The sequence below is a fragment of the Hyperolius riggenbachi genome, chromosome 4 (assembly GCF_040937935.1).
Source record: "Hyperolius riggenbachi isolate aHypRig1 chromosome 4, aHypRig1.pri, whole genome shotgun sequence".
Taxonomy (NCBI): domain Eukaryota; kingdom Metazoa; phylum Chordata; class Amphibia; order Anura; family Hyperoliidae; genus Hyperolius; species Hyperolius riggenbachi.
Genome location: NC_090649.1, coordinates 369,479,729 through 369,495,384, shown reverse-complemented (window position 1 = coordinate 369,495,384; position 15,656 = coordinate 369,479,729). Strand labels below are relative to the sequence as shown.

General features: G+C 41.7%; 1 protein-coding gene across 2 annotated transcripts in view; it reads right to left on the bottom strand.

Moving 5' to 3' along the window:
* ESR1 (estrogen receptor 1) overlaps positions 1-10,076 on the bottom strand; it is a 290,562-nt gene extending 280,486 nt beyond the window's left edge. For both annotated transcript variants that reach the window (XM_068232004.1, XM_068232006.1), the window contains exon 1: positions 9,975-10,076. The gene's annotated coding sequence lies outside the window, so the exon portion shown is untranslated. The remainder of the gene's footprint in view (positions 1-9,974) is intronic.
* Positions 10,077-15,656: the final 5,580 nt, after the last annotated feature.

The following is a 15,656-nucleotide window of genomic DNA, read 5'->3' as shown; positions in this document are numbered from 1 at the left end:
CCAAGCCCTTTTATACTGATCAGAACGAGCAAGGGTTCATGAGAAGGGAAGGGGAGGGTCCAGCTATCGCCCTAGGACATGCCCTCACTCTCCCTTATGATTGGTCCAGTTAACTGTCACTTATACTTGTGACCAATCATGCATCTTTACTATATGTCCCCATAATATTAAAAAAGGTCAAAAACATACCTCCTACATTCATATAAACCACCGTTCCAGGTATACAGATGACTGCCCATAGAGCCTTGTTAATAGTAAATTCCTCACTATAGCGCTTGTTGGACAAAAACTATAAAAGCGGTTCAATCACAAAAGACCGCCTCTGATTGGATAAATCAGAGGGTGGTTGGGGGTTGTTATTATTATTATTATTATTTATTGTATTTATAAAGCGCCAACATATTACGCAGCGCTGCACAATAAATATATACAATGATACAAGGATGACATACATAGGGTTATACACATAGAACAAAGTTATACATGCAAATTGTACAAAATACATGATCATGCAATATGGGCTGGTTAGGTAGGCCCAGTAATACAAGTACAGGCTGTCATAGGACAGGAGCACATGATCCTGTAGATTACACTAGGGAGTGGAGGACCCTGCCAGAGGCTTACAATCTAAAGGGAGGGGTGGAAACACTAGGTGGGGCTGGTAAATATTCCTTAGAGAGTTACTGTGTGGTAGGAGTTTTGTAAATGTTTGTTAAACAATGACAACTAGGGAGACAATCTGAGAATTATTCTCATTTACATGACTATATTTATGCTCCCATGTCATTGACTAGTACAAGGGTGCCCACATTTTTCTGGCTCGCGAGCTACTTTAGAATTCGCAGAGGCCAGGAGATTTACCGACATTTCAAATGCTAAGCTTAACCCCCCCCCCCCCCCCCGTATAGGTTAGCCAGGTATATGTGCCTTCAGTATAGGTTAGCCAGGTATATGTGCCTTCAGTATAGGTTAGCCAGGTATATGTGCCTCCAGTATAGGTTAGCCAGGTATACGTTGAGCCAGGAGAAAAAGGATCTGAGTGGCACTCCCTATACTGTCAAGGAGCAGTGTGAGTGAAGGGACAAAATAGTTTTTACCAGATCTCCGACGTTTCCTACATCTGCTGCTGGGACGTGTGCACAACTGACTGTATGAAGAAAGACTGTAAGTACCATCAATAAGAAGAAGAAAGAATTCTGGGCACCTTCCGTCCAGGTTCTTTATTGCAGTGTTTTCAAAGTAGGTAACACGTCAAAGACACATCCAATTGTGGATCATCAGGTGATAGTGTGATGGAGGTGGGGGGGTGCCGGGCACCAGATGGGGCTTGCGACGGCCGTTTTGCGTCTCACGAGATGCTTGGTCACGCTGCGCTCCAATAGATGAGATGAGCTGCGGTCTTCCGGTATACTGCGGGGATAAGACCCGCCTCTTCCGGTTGCCGCACTCGCCATTGGTGAAAAGAGATCAATGGGACAGTCCGGCCAGCGGAAATGCCTCACAGCCGCCTCTGAACTATATTACCCATATCGCAATGCGGGCGGAGAACCATAGGAGGGCTGTGCGCTTTCGCCACACCTCACCTGGCTGTCAGTCATTCTAGGCAGCCAATCCCTCCACTCAGTCGGCGCTGCAAAAAGACAACTGCATAATTTTAGCATTATGTCAAGACCTGGGCATGTAGAAAAGCAATATAAAAAGCACTCTATTGCTTGTCCATAACGCGATGTAAGGCATCTCCAACTGGTGATATCCTTGCTCAGTGTCAAATAAGTGAAGTGCATAAGTGACACACTATTTATTAAAAGGGATAAAACCTGAGCTTTTCAGACCCAGCTACAGCCAAGCAAAACTTCACCGCTACGGTACACCATGACAGGCATTGCACATTGCTATCAATTACAGTGGGTTGCAAAAGGATTCGGCACCCTTGAAGTTTTCCACATTTTGTCATATTATTGCCACAAACATTAATACATTTTATTGGAATTCCACATGAAAGACCAACACAAAGTGGTGTACACATGAGAAGTGGAATGAAAATCATACATGATTCTAAACATTTTTTACAAATAAATAACTGCAAAGTGGTGTGTGCGTAATTATTCGGCCCCCTTTGATCTCAGTGCAGTCAGTTGCCTATAGACATTGCCTGATGAGTGCTAATGACTAAATAGAGTGCACCTGTGTGTAAGGTTGCAAAAAGATTTCCAAAGCCTTGAACATCCCACAGAGCACTGTTCAAGCGATCATTCAGAAATGGAAGGAGTATGGCACAACTGCAGTCTCCTACCAAGACAAGGCCATCCACCTAAACTCACAGGCCGAACAAGGAGAGCGCTGATCAGAAACTTTTTGGCCAAAATGCAAAACGCTATGTGTGGCAGAAAACTAACACTGCACATCACTCTGAACACACCATCCCCACTGTCAAATATGGTGGTGGCAGCATCATGCTCGGGGGGTGCATCTCTTCAGCAAGGACACGGAAGCTGGTCAGAGTTGATGGGAAGGTGGATGGAGCCAAATACAGGGCAAACTTGTAAGAAAACCTCTTGGAGACTGCAAAAGACTTGAGACTGGGGCGGAGGTTCACCTTCCAGCAGGACAATGACCCTAAACATAAAGCCAGGGCAACAATGGAATGGTTTAAAACAAAACATATCTATGTGTTAGAATGGCCCAGTCAAAGTCCAGATCTAAATCCAATCGAGAATCTGTGGCAAGATCTGAAAACTGCTGTTCACAAACGCTGTCCATCTAATCTGACTGAGCTGGAGCTGTTTTGCAAAGAAGAATGGGCAAGGATTTGAGTCTCTAGATGTGCAAAGCTGGTAGAGACATACCCTAAAAGACTGGCAGCTGTAATTGCAGAAAAAGGTGGTTCTACATAGTATTGACTCAGGGGGCCGAATAATTACGCACACCCCACTTTGCAGTTATTTATTTGTAAAAAATGTTTGGAATGATGTATGATTTTCGATCCACTTATCACGTGTACACCACTTTGTATTGGTCTTTTACGTGGACTTCCAATAAAACTGATGCATGTTTGTGGCAGTAATGTGACAAAATGTGGAAAACTTCAAGGGGGCCGAATACTTTTGCAACCCACTGTATGTGGCCCTAACAAAATAGCTACATAACTATATATAGAAGGAAGATATCCAAAAAAGGGAGAGGCAAAAAGGACAGGAAGGACACCTTGGTCATAAATTCAACCTTCATCACACCAACCCCAATTCTAACAGCTAGAGACATATCAATAATCATTTACACAGAGGGCTACAACATAAAAAACGATCATTCTTGTCAATATCGTATCGGTACGAATTGCACGGTACCTACATATTATGCGATTACTCATGGATCTAACATACATGCTAATTCAATTTTATCATTGAGACCAGCTGGCCCCATTGCTTCAGTACGCAGTATGACACATGTTTCTCTCCTTAAGAGGAGTTTATCCCTATCACCTCCCCTCCTGGGGATCTCCACTCTATCCAATACCGCAAATTTCAATCCATGACATCTTCCTCCATGTTCATCCTTCATATGTGATACCAATCTGGTGCAACTCTTCCCAGCTTTGATTGTACTAACATGTTCCCCAATACGTTTTTTAATTGGTCTTGTTGTTTGTCCAATGTAATATCTTTTACAAGGGCAGAATAAAACATACACTACATAATCAGTTTGACAGGTATACAGACCCCTCATTCGGAACCCAACCCCTCCTACCTCTATGTATTTTTGTGTAATCATACTAGGGCAATATTTACAAAACCCACATTTAAAATTACATTTGTTGGCATATCTGTCAAGCCAAGTTGTATGTTTAGGGGACACAAACTCGCTTTTAGTCAAAAGGTTGGCCAAAGTGGGAGCTCTCCTAAATGCAACCCATGGGGGTTGAGTTATCCTTCCTGATAGCTCCGGATCCTGTTGAATTAATTTCCAATGGTTGAAAATACTCTCCCTTATTTTGTTAGCCATAGGGGTGTAATCGAAAGTGAAGACCATTCTCTTATCTCTCTCCCCTCAAGAGACCAACATCTGTGGATCATATCCTCTCTTAGCAAATCTGGCAGCCAATTCAGATGCCTGATTGTCAAATGTAGACCGCAACCGATTATTCCTTCTTAGGCGGAGAAATTGGCCGTAGGGAATTGCCTCCACCATGTGTTTTGGGTGGAAGCTCCCAGCATGAAGGACTGAATCGGTTGTGGTCGGCTTGCGATATCCTTCGCTAATGAGTCTATCATCCATGATTTTTAGCCTCAGGTCGAGAAAAACCACTTCATCCCCTATCATTTCTGAAGTGAATTGCATATTGATTTTATTGACATTTAAATACTTCACAAAGTCAGCAAATTCTGTTTCCGTACCAGACCACACCACCCCCATCTGGTGCCCGGCACCCCCCCACCTCCATCACACCATTACCTGATGATCCACAATATGGATGTGTCTTTGACGAGTTACCTACTTTGAAAACACTGCAATAAAGGACCTGGACGGAAGGTGCTCGGAATTCCGCTTCTTTCTTCTTCTTATTGATAGCCAGGTATATGTGCCTTCAGTATAGGTTAGCCAGGTATATGTTCCTTCAGTATAGGTTAGCTAGGTAAATGTGCATTCAGTATAGGTAGTAGTTTGCTACCTCAATCTGCCGGCTGAGGGTCCGGGAGCGCTCTGGCGGGCAAAGGGGCGTCAGACAGCGTGCAATGTGTGTGGTTGTAATGTCCCAGGTGCCGCCCCCAGCTATGATGTCACGGCGGTGCCGCCTCTCTCCCCCCCTGCTTCCCTATTTGCCCACGGCCAGCAGCAAGATTTGATGAGACGCGTTCTACAGCTGCCGGCCGCAACATTTAATGGGACGTGGCCATGAGGCCGCGATCTACCAAGAAGGCGGTCGCGTTCTACAAGTAGATCCCGATCAACCTATTGGGCAGCCCAGGACTAGACAGTTTATATCTAGATACTAATCCTGCATTCAAAACATTCAAAACTTTTTCTGCTGTTATGGTTTGAAGTTATCACATACCTTAGGAGCACTGGCCCTTTAATAGCCATTGCCATTCAGTTGCATGCTGGGGGTTCTTTTTATCTATAATATATTCCTCCCCTTTCCTTTATTTTCCTGCCTAGCTGCCTTGCTGAAACATGATCCTCTGCTCACTTGTGTTTAGAAGCAAGGCTGAGGACACTCAGTGATTGAAGGAGAAAATAAAAAAGTTATAGGAAGAAATGAAATCAGTATTTAGCCTCAAACTGTGGGCAAAAGACATGGTTCCCGCCAGGAACAGAATTCTATTCATTTACTATATAAGATTCACTGAAATCAACATGTGGACAGTACAATACATGTGTTATGTAAGTAGATTAAGCATTTATCTACTTATATATGTGGTTTTTTTTCTCTGGCATAGTATGGCTAATCCTCCTGCTTTAAAGTGATTGGACCCCAAGGGGCTCAGGGCAGCACGAGTGGAGCTCTTGTCATTGCCAATTAGCAGGCATACGTTTGTAGCCTGCTATGCTACTCTGATAAGGCACATTAACTCTGATAAGGCATGTTGACTCTGATAAGGGCTCTTTTCCCCTATGAAATGTGATTGCAATAGTAGCTCGCTATGCTACTCTGATAAGGTATGTTAACTCTGATAAGGCATTTTAACTCTGATAAGGCATGCTATTTGTTGTAGGGAATCAACCCCAAAAAGAGCTACGGTAGATCATAACCACAAATAGTTGGCTATTTCTACCATTTATCACAAAGCTTAAATTATATTCCTGTCACAATTTAGGGTGATGATATTTAATTTTGAAATAAAGGTGAATTTTTGCTACAATGTATACTTTTCACTATAGTAAAAGTATTTTTAATGGTAAAAATTAGGGAGAAAAGGTTAGTAAGGCCTTTTGCACACTACATGTGATTCCGTCTTTTTATACGATCCGATTTTTAATTCCGATTTAAAAACGTAGCAGCATGCAGTACTTTTTTTATCGGAATAAAAAAACGGATCATATATAAAATCGGAATCGCATGTAGTGTGCAAGAGGCCTTGGTGGTTAATTAATTGTATTATGAAGAAATGTAGGAAGTGTGTCTTAAAAGTTGGCGTGGTCTAAAAAAGTGGGCATGGTTAACCCATTCGCGTTCCGTCGTTTTCACTTGAGAAATAAAAAGAAAAAAACCGAGAGCCCGGTATAGTGTAGTATGTATTGGAATAGGTAGGGTAAATTAACAAGTAAGTATTATACTCACAAACATGGGTTGCCGTCCAGGCAACCACTATATAGGCAGGTGGGGAGATTAGACCTGTCCCCACTCAGGATTAAGATGTCGCTCTCTGAAAGAAGAAAAGGGTGCAGCACCCTTCCACCCAGGGTGAACAAATCGATATAGCGAAGTACAGAGGCGCCAATAGGATAAAACACACTAAAAGGTTTAAAATTATTCGGGTGGTGGTGGTGGACCAACCAACCCAAAAACCAACTCGATGCTGTCAGTATAGTCAAACAATTTATTCACATACTACGAATAATTTTAAACCTTTTAGTGTGTTTTATCCTATTGGCGCCTCTGTACTTCGCTATATCGACTTGAGAAATGTTCACCTCCCATTCATTAGCCTATAACTTTATCACTACTTATCACAATGAACTGATCTATATCTTGTTTTTTCCGACACCAATTAGGCTTTCTTTGGGGGGGTACATTTTGCTAAGAGCCACTTTACTGTAAATGCATTTTAACAGGAAGAATAAGAAAACAACGGAAAAAATTGATTATTTCTCAGTTTTCAGCCATTATAGTTTTAAAATAATACATGCCTCCATAATTAAACTCACGTATTGTATTTGCCCATATGTCCCGGTTATTACACCGTTAAAATTATGTCCCTATCACAATGTATGGCGACAATATTTTATTTGGAAATAAAGGTGCATTTTTTCCGTTTTGCATCTATCACTATTTACAAGTTTAAAATAAAAAAAATATAGAAATATTTCATCTTTACATTGATATTTAAAAAGTTTAGACCCTTAGGTAAATATTTACATGTTTTTTTTTTTTTTTATTGTAATGTGTTTTTTTTATATTAAACATTTTATTTGGGTAGTTTTGGGAGGGTGGGATGTAAACAATAGGTTTATAATGTAAATGTGTGTTGATTTTTATTTTTTTTAACTTTTAGTTGTAGTATTACTTTTTGGCCACAAGATGGCGGCCATGAGTTTGTTTACATGACGTCACTCTAAGCGTAACATACGCTTAGAGAGACGCATGGGGGAGGTAACAGCCAGAAAAGGTGCAGCTTCCGAGAGAAGCTGTCGCTTTTTCAGCGGGGGAGAGGAATCAGTGATCGGGCACCATAACCCGATTCACTGATTGCCTGGCTAACGAACCACGGGCCGGGAGCATTGCATGCACGCACGCGCGCGATCGGGCGCGGGAGCGTGTGGTAGGGCGCATGGTTCCTGGACGTAGTTTCTACGTCCAGGAACCAAAATAGGTTAAACTGTATATTTTTTTTTGTAATAAGTTTTATAGCATCGCCATTACATTTTACCCTTTTACAGTTCCTCATTTGATCCGTGGTCCCCCTCCATTACAATTGTCCCCAGTAGTCTAGTGCCTAGTTTCTCAACATGCGGTACGCGTACCCCAGGGGGTACTTCTGATGGTTCCAGGGGGTACTCAGGATTGATATACTTGACCAAGTGTAACAAATTTAGAGTTTTAGAAAATTATAAATCTTATATAGAAACACCAAATTAGTATTTTTTTCTAATTAAAAGCAACAGTAAATGCTTGGAAATTGTTTAGAACCAATTATCATGTACTACGATTAAATATGTATTTGTTAAGGGGTACTTGTGATAATATTTACTATGCCAGGGGGTACTTGGTGAGTACAGGGTTTTATAAGGGGTACATACCAATAAAATGTTGAGAAACACTGGTCTAGTGGTGTCCCCATATGCTACCCTGGCAGGGTCGGCCAAGGTTCTCCGGCACTAAAGATTTCAAACTAAAACCCCCTTATCCCCGATTCTGCCTTCCTAGTACAGATAACAGACATTCCTCCAGTATTAGGTGGGTTGCCCCCACTAATATAAGTAGTGAGATGTGCCCCAGTATTAGGTCCGCTTCCATTCCATTCCATGTTCTATTTCTCAGCTGTACTACACATACAATTCATTATATCATTCATGTATTTTCACTTCACATTCCCTCTAAGTTTTATACATCTGGAATACTATTATATATATATTTTTTTGAATACTAATTTTTTAGGGGGACACCATGCAGCTCTATACAGTATATGTATGTATGAGCGGGATATTGGTGATTATGGGTAAAGCATGTGTGTCATGATATGGAAAGCTTTTTAAATACAGCTCATCACTTAGATTAGTGAGTACACTTGAATAATTGCATATACACCTTGTTTCCCCCTTTTCCCATTTAATTTCACAGTCAATTTATCTAAGAAAATTAGGTGTAAACGCAAAAATTACCCATTTTTTCATGTTTACCCCTTCCTAACCTTAACATGACAAGTGTCACAGTGTTAAAACACCTCAAAATGCATTATTTGGCTTGCTCCGGTTAAAACAATATGATAGATGCCATATTTCATTAATAGTTGGGCATGTAGCGTATCATTATCGCCAGCCTGTGCATCTGTAGCGATTGCATGCGATCGCGAGGGGGCACAGTTTGGAGACCACAGTGCAGTATAGATGCATTGCTATACAACAACTTTTTGATGCATCTATACAACAATGGGTCCCTGTGCTGTTGCCATAGTGATAGCATCCAATCGATATGGGCGGCAGCCATTACAGGTGTCCACAAATGTTAAGGCCAAGTACAGGTGGTAAAAGGGGGTAATTAGATTGGTAGGTGGTTAAAACTTCAGCCCCCCCCAAAAAAAAACACTTTATTTTTTAATGTTAAACTGTCACTTGTATTTGAAAAAATATTTTTCCCCCTGTAATTTTAATTGAATCATTCATCATGGGATCAGTGCACGAGCACATGCATGTGCATGAGGGACGGGGTGCACGCGCACTATTGCGGCAGCTTTTTTAGTGCTGGACGTAAGTCTTATGTCCAGGAGCTTGTAATTTGGATGTGAGACTTACATCCAGAAACCACAAGTGATTAAAAAAATCGAATTGCCTGGCTATCCTAGTGATCCTCTGCCGCTAATACTTTTAGCCATAGACCCTGAACAAGCATATGCAGATCAGGTGTTTCTGACATTATCAGATCTGACACTACTGCAGCCAAATAGAGCAGCAGGGCTGTCAGGTAACTAGTATTGTTTAAAATGATATGGTTTAAAGGGAACCCAAGGTGAGGGGATATGGAGGCTGCCATATTTATTTCCTTGAAAACAATGGCAGTTGTTTGGCAGCCCTGTTGATCTTCTGGCATAAGTAGTCAGCTGAGTCAGAGTATGTAATCTTCCGCATGCTTGTTCAGGGTATATGCATGAAAGTATTAGAGACACAGGATCAGGAGGACTGACAGATGACTGGTATTGTTCAAAATAAATAAATATGGCAGCCTCCACAGCTCTCTCACCTCAGGTTCCCTTTAAAAGGATATAAATATGGCAGCCTCCATGTCCCTGTCACTTCAGCTGTCCCACATGAATGCATTTAGTCATTGCACTACACGTGAAACAATACAAGTTAAATATTTTGTTTACGTATGTTAACCTTTGAAACTTTCACAAAGATACTGTTCCCATTCAAATAAAACTGAGTGGAGTACTCCATTCTCATAATTATACACCACAATTCAAACATCATCAGCTGTAATGATAACAGTATTGTAAGCATTCAGTGCTCTAGCTACAATCATCTTATTTACAATGTAGTTAGCTCATTTTACAGCATTCAAGTTAAACAATATCGTGCATTTATGATATATTGGTACTCACTTATGTCTATACACAGCTGAATGTAAAAGTAGATTCATAAGTTGTGAGAGAAGGTGTTCAGTGGCCACCCATAGTGCACAGAAGTACAGCCAGCCGCACAGCCTTCTGCTATGTTTTCTTTTGCTTCTCAGTTGCTTCCTAAACACATTTCATGAGCGTGCACTTTTTTTTTTCAATAACTTTATTGTACCGTTTCAAAAGTATTGACAGAAATATTTGCTTCTTCACAAGCAAACTTACACATGCTATTCAGTAACTCCTAAAATGTACTTTGAAAGAAAATGTCGACAACAGAACAAAATCTAAAAAGTTGCAGAAAATCTCTTCATTTCTTTGAATATATTTTACTTTATAAAAGCAGTAAACATGGATCATAACTAGGATTATTGATCTCTCTGCAGCTGCAGGATTGCAAACAGACAACTTGTTTTCATTAGGGCTGAGTGGTGTGTTCTTCTTGGTTCTACTCTAAAAACTTGTAAATTGTAAACAGATGAACTGGATAACAGCTGACTGGACTAAAGCTCGATCACATACTGGTATTTATTTCTGCTACTCATATGCTCCCACTACCATAGACATCTAATAAATAAGTGACCATAACCAAGAGCTTAGAGATCATAGAACCCCATGGCAAAATTTTGGTTGCACCCCCCCCCCCCCACACACACACACAAACACACACACCCTCCTAAAAAGAAAAAGTATAAGGTATCTTTGTCCTCCCCCCACCTTTGGCCCTCATCCCAACACATGCATTCCAGTTTTAGGTATCCTTTGTGCTTGGTACTAGTGCTGAAGTGCTCTGCCCCAGTATTAGGTAGCCAGAAATGATCCCCCTCACCAGAGGTACTACCCAGTATTAGGAAGCCCAGGTAGCACCCCAGTGTAAGTAGACAATGGTGCCCCTCAGTATTAAGTAGCCCTCAGTATAAGTAGCCTCCCAGTATTAGGAAGCCCCAGGTAGCCCCAGTATGAGTACATAGAAAGGCCCATTTGAAGGGCCTCCTGTATAAGATAGCATCCACAGTCTAGGTGGAAAGATGTGACCAACAGTATAGGTGGCCAGAGGGGAATCAGGACATTTGTGCGCCTTAGGCTAATGGACTATTTGGGTGCCCCATATGCACTAGTGCAAAATATCAGCTATTGGGCGCCAACAAAGAAATCTGTACAATGATGCGAAGAAGGAGTCCGCACACAGACTTACAGGAATAATCAGTGCTGCACTTATTGTCCCATCACATACACGTGCAATTTTATGTCCAACCTGCAAGGCCATGCAGGTCGGACATAAAATTGTACGTGTATGTGATGGGACAATAAATGCAGCACTGATTGTTCCTGTAAGTCTGTGGGCGGACTCCTTCTTCGTATCATTGTACTGAGCAGCCTGGGAGCCCAGCACCAGCATTCACACACCTAGGTGTGCGGTTCTTCTCCTGGAACAAAGAAATCTGGGCAACCGTTAAATAGCTGGGGCCAGGACTGTCCAGCCACAATTTTTTGTTTTGAGAATAAGTGGTTCGATAAATATTGTTTAGAAAATTGTTTTAATAATTAAAATATCATAAAATATTGTTTTGAACTTCATTTTCTTAGAAATGTATTGCATTTTGTATTATCATTACTTGCAGTGGAGAAAGAGGGTTTTAGGGTTAGGCGTCAGAATCGGGGGTTTTAGGGTTAAGCACCACCAGTCTTAGGGTTAGGCACCACGGGGAAGGGGGGATCTTAGGGTTAGGCATTGGTAGAGGGTAGGTTCTGTGTGACAGTAGGGTTAGGTTTAGGTGTAGTAAAATATCGGTTATAATTACCAATGTTTTACTATGTTTATTACAACTGTACATATATTTTAGTTTTCATTGTTATAGATGATATTTTGTGATTTCATTACCGTTATTTTAACATATTTATTATTCTATCTCAGATAAAGATGAAGAAACAATAAAAATATTGTTATAGACAATGGGCTCGATTCACAAAGCAGTGCTAACCCAGTTAGAGACTTTAGGCGTGATAACCATTGCACCACGCTGGTGAAAAGCCAGTTTAGGCGTGATAAGTTTAGGCGTGATAAGTTTGGGCGTGATAAGTTTAGATAAGTTTAGCAGCGCGCCAAATGCAGCCCCCTGAGGCTTTTTTACCCCCCCCCCCCCCACACACACACACACACAAACAAAATGTATTACTCATAGATGCGGTCAGCTACATCTTTAAATATTGGTGGTCCACATATAGAATAGCAATGCTGGCACCACCCATCCACATGTAATTTTGCTGGTTTCCAATCAAATTCCACATCAGGTGACACTGCTGTCCAATTGGACTTAAGGTTGTCACCTGGGTATGCTTCACTGTCTGGCCCGCAAATACATCATTTTATGTATACTCCGGCCCCCCAGTAGTCTGAAGTATGTTGACCCGGCCCTCGACCCAAAACGTTTGGGGACCCCTGATCTAAAGGATTGAGGAGAAACAAGAGTTAGGGGTGCATACATGATACATACAGGCAGTGCATGATTAGGTTATTTAGTAAGGAGTAAAACTAGATGTGCGGTTGAAGGGTGAATGGCCTAAGTTACAGCATATGCTTGTTGGAAAAGGTGAGTTTTGAGGGAGCGTTTAAAGATTGCAAAGGTGGGAGAGTGACGGATATGCTGTGGGCATTCCAGAGGAGGAGTGAGGTACATGAGAAGTCTTGTATGTGGGATGCAAAAGTTTGGGCAACCTTGATAATAATCATGATTTTCATGTATAAATCATTGGTTGTTACAATAAAAAAATGTCAGTTAAATAATTCATATAGGAGACACACACAGTGATATTTGAGAAGTGAAATGAAGTTTATTGGATTTACAGAAAGTGTGCAATAATTGTTTAAACAAAATTAGGCAGATGAATAAATTTAGGCACCACAAAAAAATAAATTAAATCAATATTTAGTAGATCCTTCTTTTGCAGAAATTAGAGCCTCTAAACGCTTCCTGTAGGTTCCAATGAGAGTCTGGATTCTGGTTGAAGGTATTTTGGACCATTCCTCTTTACAAAACATCATTAGTTCATTCAGGTCTGATGGCTTCCGAGCATGGACAGCTATCTTTAACTCACACCACAGATTTTCAATTATATTCAGGTCTGGGAATGGAGATGGCCATTTCAGAACGTTGTACTTGTTCCTCTGCATGAATGCCTTAGTGGATTTTGAGCAGTGTTTAGGGTTCTTGTCTTGTTGAGAGATCCAACCCCAGCGCAGCTTTAGCTTTGTCACCGATTTCTGGACATTGGTCTCCAGAATCTGCGGATACTGAGTGGAATCCTTGCGTCCCTCAACTTTGAAGAAACAACACAATATCCCTCTAAACTGAATCAGATAAAAATTAAAAATTAACTTTTAATAGGTCAATTAAAATGAAGACTGACTGACACTATGCATACTCTCTAGTATTGTCAGGCCTACTGCGTAAGTAATAAGAAGGTCACACCGTAACCTAGGCCTAGTTACAATACTACAAAATTATTAAAATCACACAACCCCCACCAAACAACCCGACATGTTTCACTCCTAGACGGAGCTTTTTCAAGGGTGAAGTGACATTAAAGTGCAATAAGTGATAAGGTGCAAATTTACATAATTGTACAAGTATAGAGTATGGCCGTTAGGCACATAACATCATAGCAGCCCAACAGAAGTGGCAAATGGCTCTCCTTATATATCCTGTCCCAGGGTGTGGTGGACATATCTCCTCCCTCAGAGGTCACCCTCAGGTGGGGCCAGCACTCAATTGGTTATGAGTGCTGTTCGTCATGTCCTCCACCAATTGGGAGGAAGGTATATACATTCCCTGTGTGTTAATAAAACCCCCCAAAGGAAATACTGTGCCATCAAAAAGCACATGATACAGTGCTTCCAATATAGGTAGGGGCATACCTGGGCGCTGTACACATCAGCTCCCCTCAAAGAGGCCCCCAGCGCCAACAAACGTCCACTCCGTAAATCGAGCCTGCCGATTGGCTCGTGGTGGTTTTCCCCTCCAGAGTACGCCAGCCAATCCAAGGCGAGCATCTCACATGACGTATGCGGAAATACTTCCGCCTTACACGCGTGAAACGCACACGTCATGACCCTAGTGCGGAAGGACTCGTATGGCGGCCAGCGTAAGAGACCTAGGGGTGGGGTGTTGCCATGGTGACCCATAATGTAAACAGGGGTGTGTACGGAGACCAACGGACTCCGTGCTCCCTCTAGCGTCCCAAATAGTATACACAACAGCGTCCTGGGGCTCACCATGGTAACCCTTGGTGGATGGACAAAAAATACAGTGTAGTTATCGGAGGGACGTAGGTATCAGTTGGCATAGGAAAAAATCCCCTATATCATGCTTGCTATCCCTAAGACATGATAAACACAGTAGTGGGGGGAGGGGAAGTAATCCACGCAGGGCAAATAACATACCCAAAACTCATATACCTAGGTAAAAGAAAAAACCAATAATATAGGACAGGATAAATATCAAGAAACAAATTGAACACAAGGCGAAGCAATGTATAAATACATATGAGGCAAAGGGGCCTGGACAGAATATATTCAGAGATATCCAATTTAGACAGGACACATCTCAAAAATAGTATAGAACGAGACCGATTTAAAGAAACATGCATCCAGTTAACCTATTACAGGAAGGGTGAGAAGGTGAAACCCTCATTCAGCCCCTCTGGGCTAAGGGTACCCAGCCTGTATATCCACTTGGATTCCAATTGTCTCAATTTTAAATCTAGGTTACCTCCTCTGGGACCCAACCTCCATTCCTGGATTACCCAGAATTTAAAGGTCCCAGTAGCACCCCCATGTTTATCATTAAAATGTCGGGCTACAGAGGTATTTCTTTTGTGTTTTATGTCACCCAGATGTTCGAGAATCCTTGTCTTAACTGCCCTTGTCGTTTCTCCAATATACAGTAGTGGACAGGGACACTGAATGGCGTATATGACCCCCTCTGTATCGCAGTTATAAAAATCCAGCAGGTCATACTTGCGGCCATTTTTCGGTGCGATAAAGTCTCTACGCTTGGACACATGAATACAGGCCTTACATTTGCCACATTTATGCATACCATTTAGTCTGTTATCCAGCCAAGTTTTTCTCTTTTGATTATTTCTTACCGCAGGATTTAAAGATTTATCAGGCAGAAAAGAGTGTACCAATGTATCACCAAGGTTCTTCCCCCTCCTATACGTAATGAGTGGGTTGGGGGGAATGAGGCTCTTCAGATCCCGGTCCAGTTGAAGAATGGGCCAGTGTGTATTAATAATTTTCTTAATAATAGGTGATTGCTTCGAATAGGTACTAATAATCCTCATCGCCCCAGAATCCACTGGTGTTCTCTCTTTGGGATGTAACAGATCCGTTCTTTCAGTGGATCTAGCCTTTGATTCCGCCTCCTCTAGGACTCTCTGAGGGTATCCCCTATCTCTGAATCTTTTATGTAAACTGTTACATTCCTTGTCAAACTCTCTCTGAACAGAACAATTTCTCCGTGCTCTGAGGAACTGACCCCTGGGGATCCCACGTTTTAGGGGTGCAGGATGATGACTCCCCCAAGATAGTAAGGAGTTAGTTGCAGTAGGCTTACGAAAAATGCTTGTATCCAAGCCCCCAGTAGAGTTTTTTTCAATATGTAC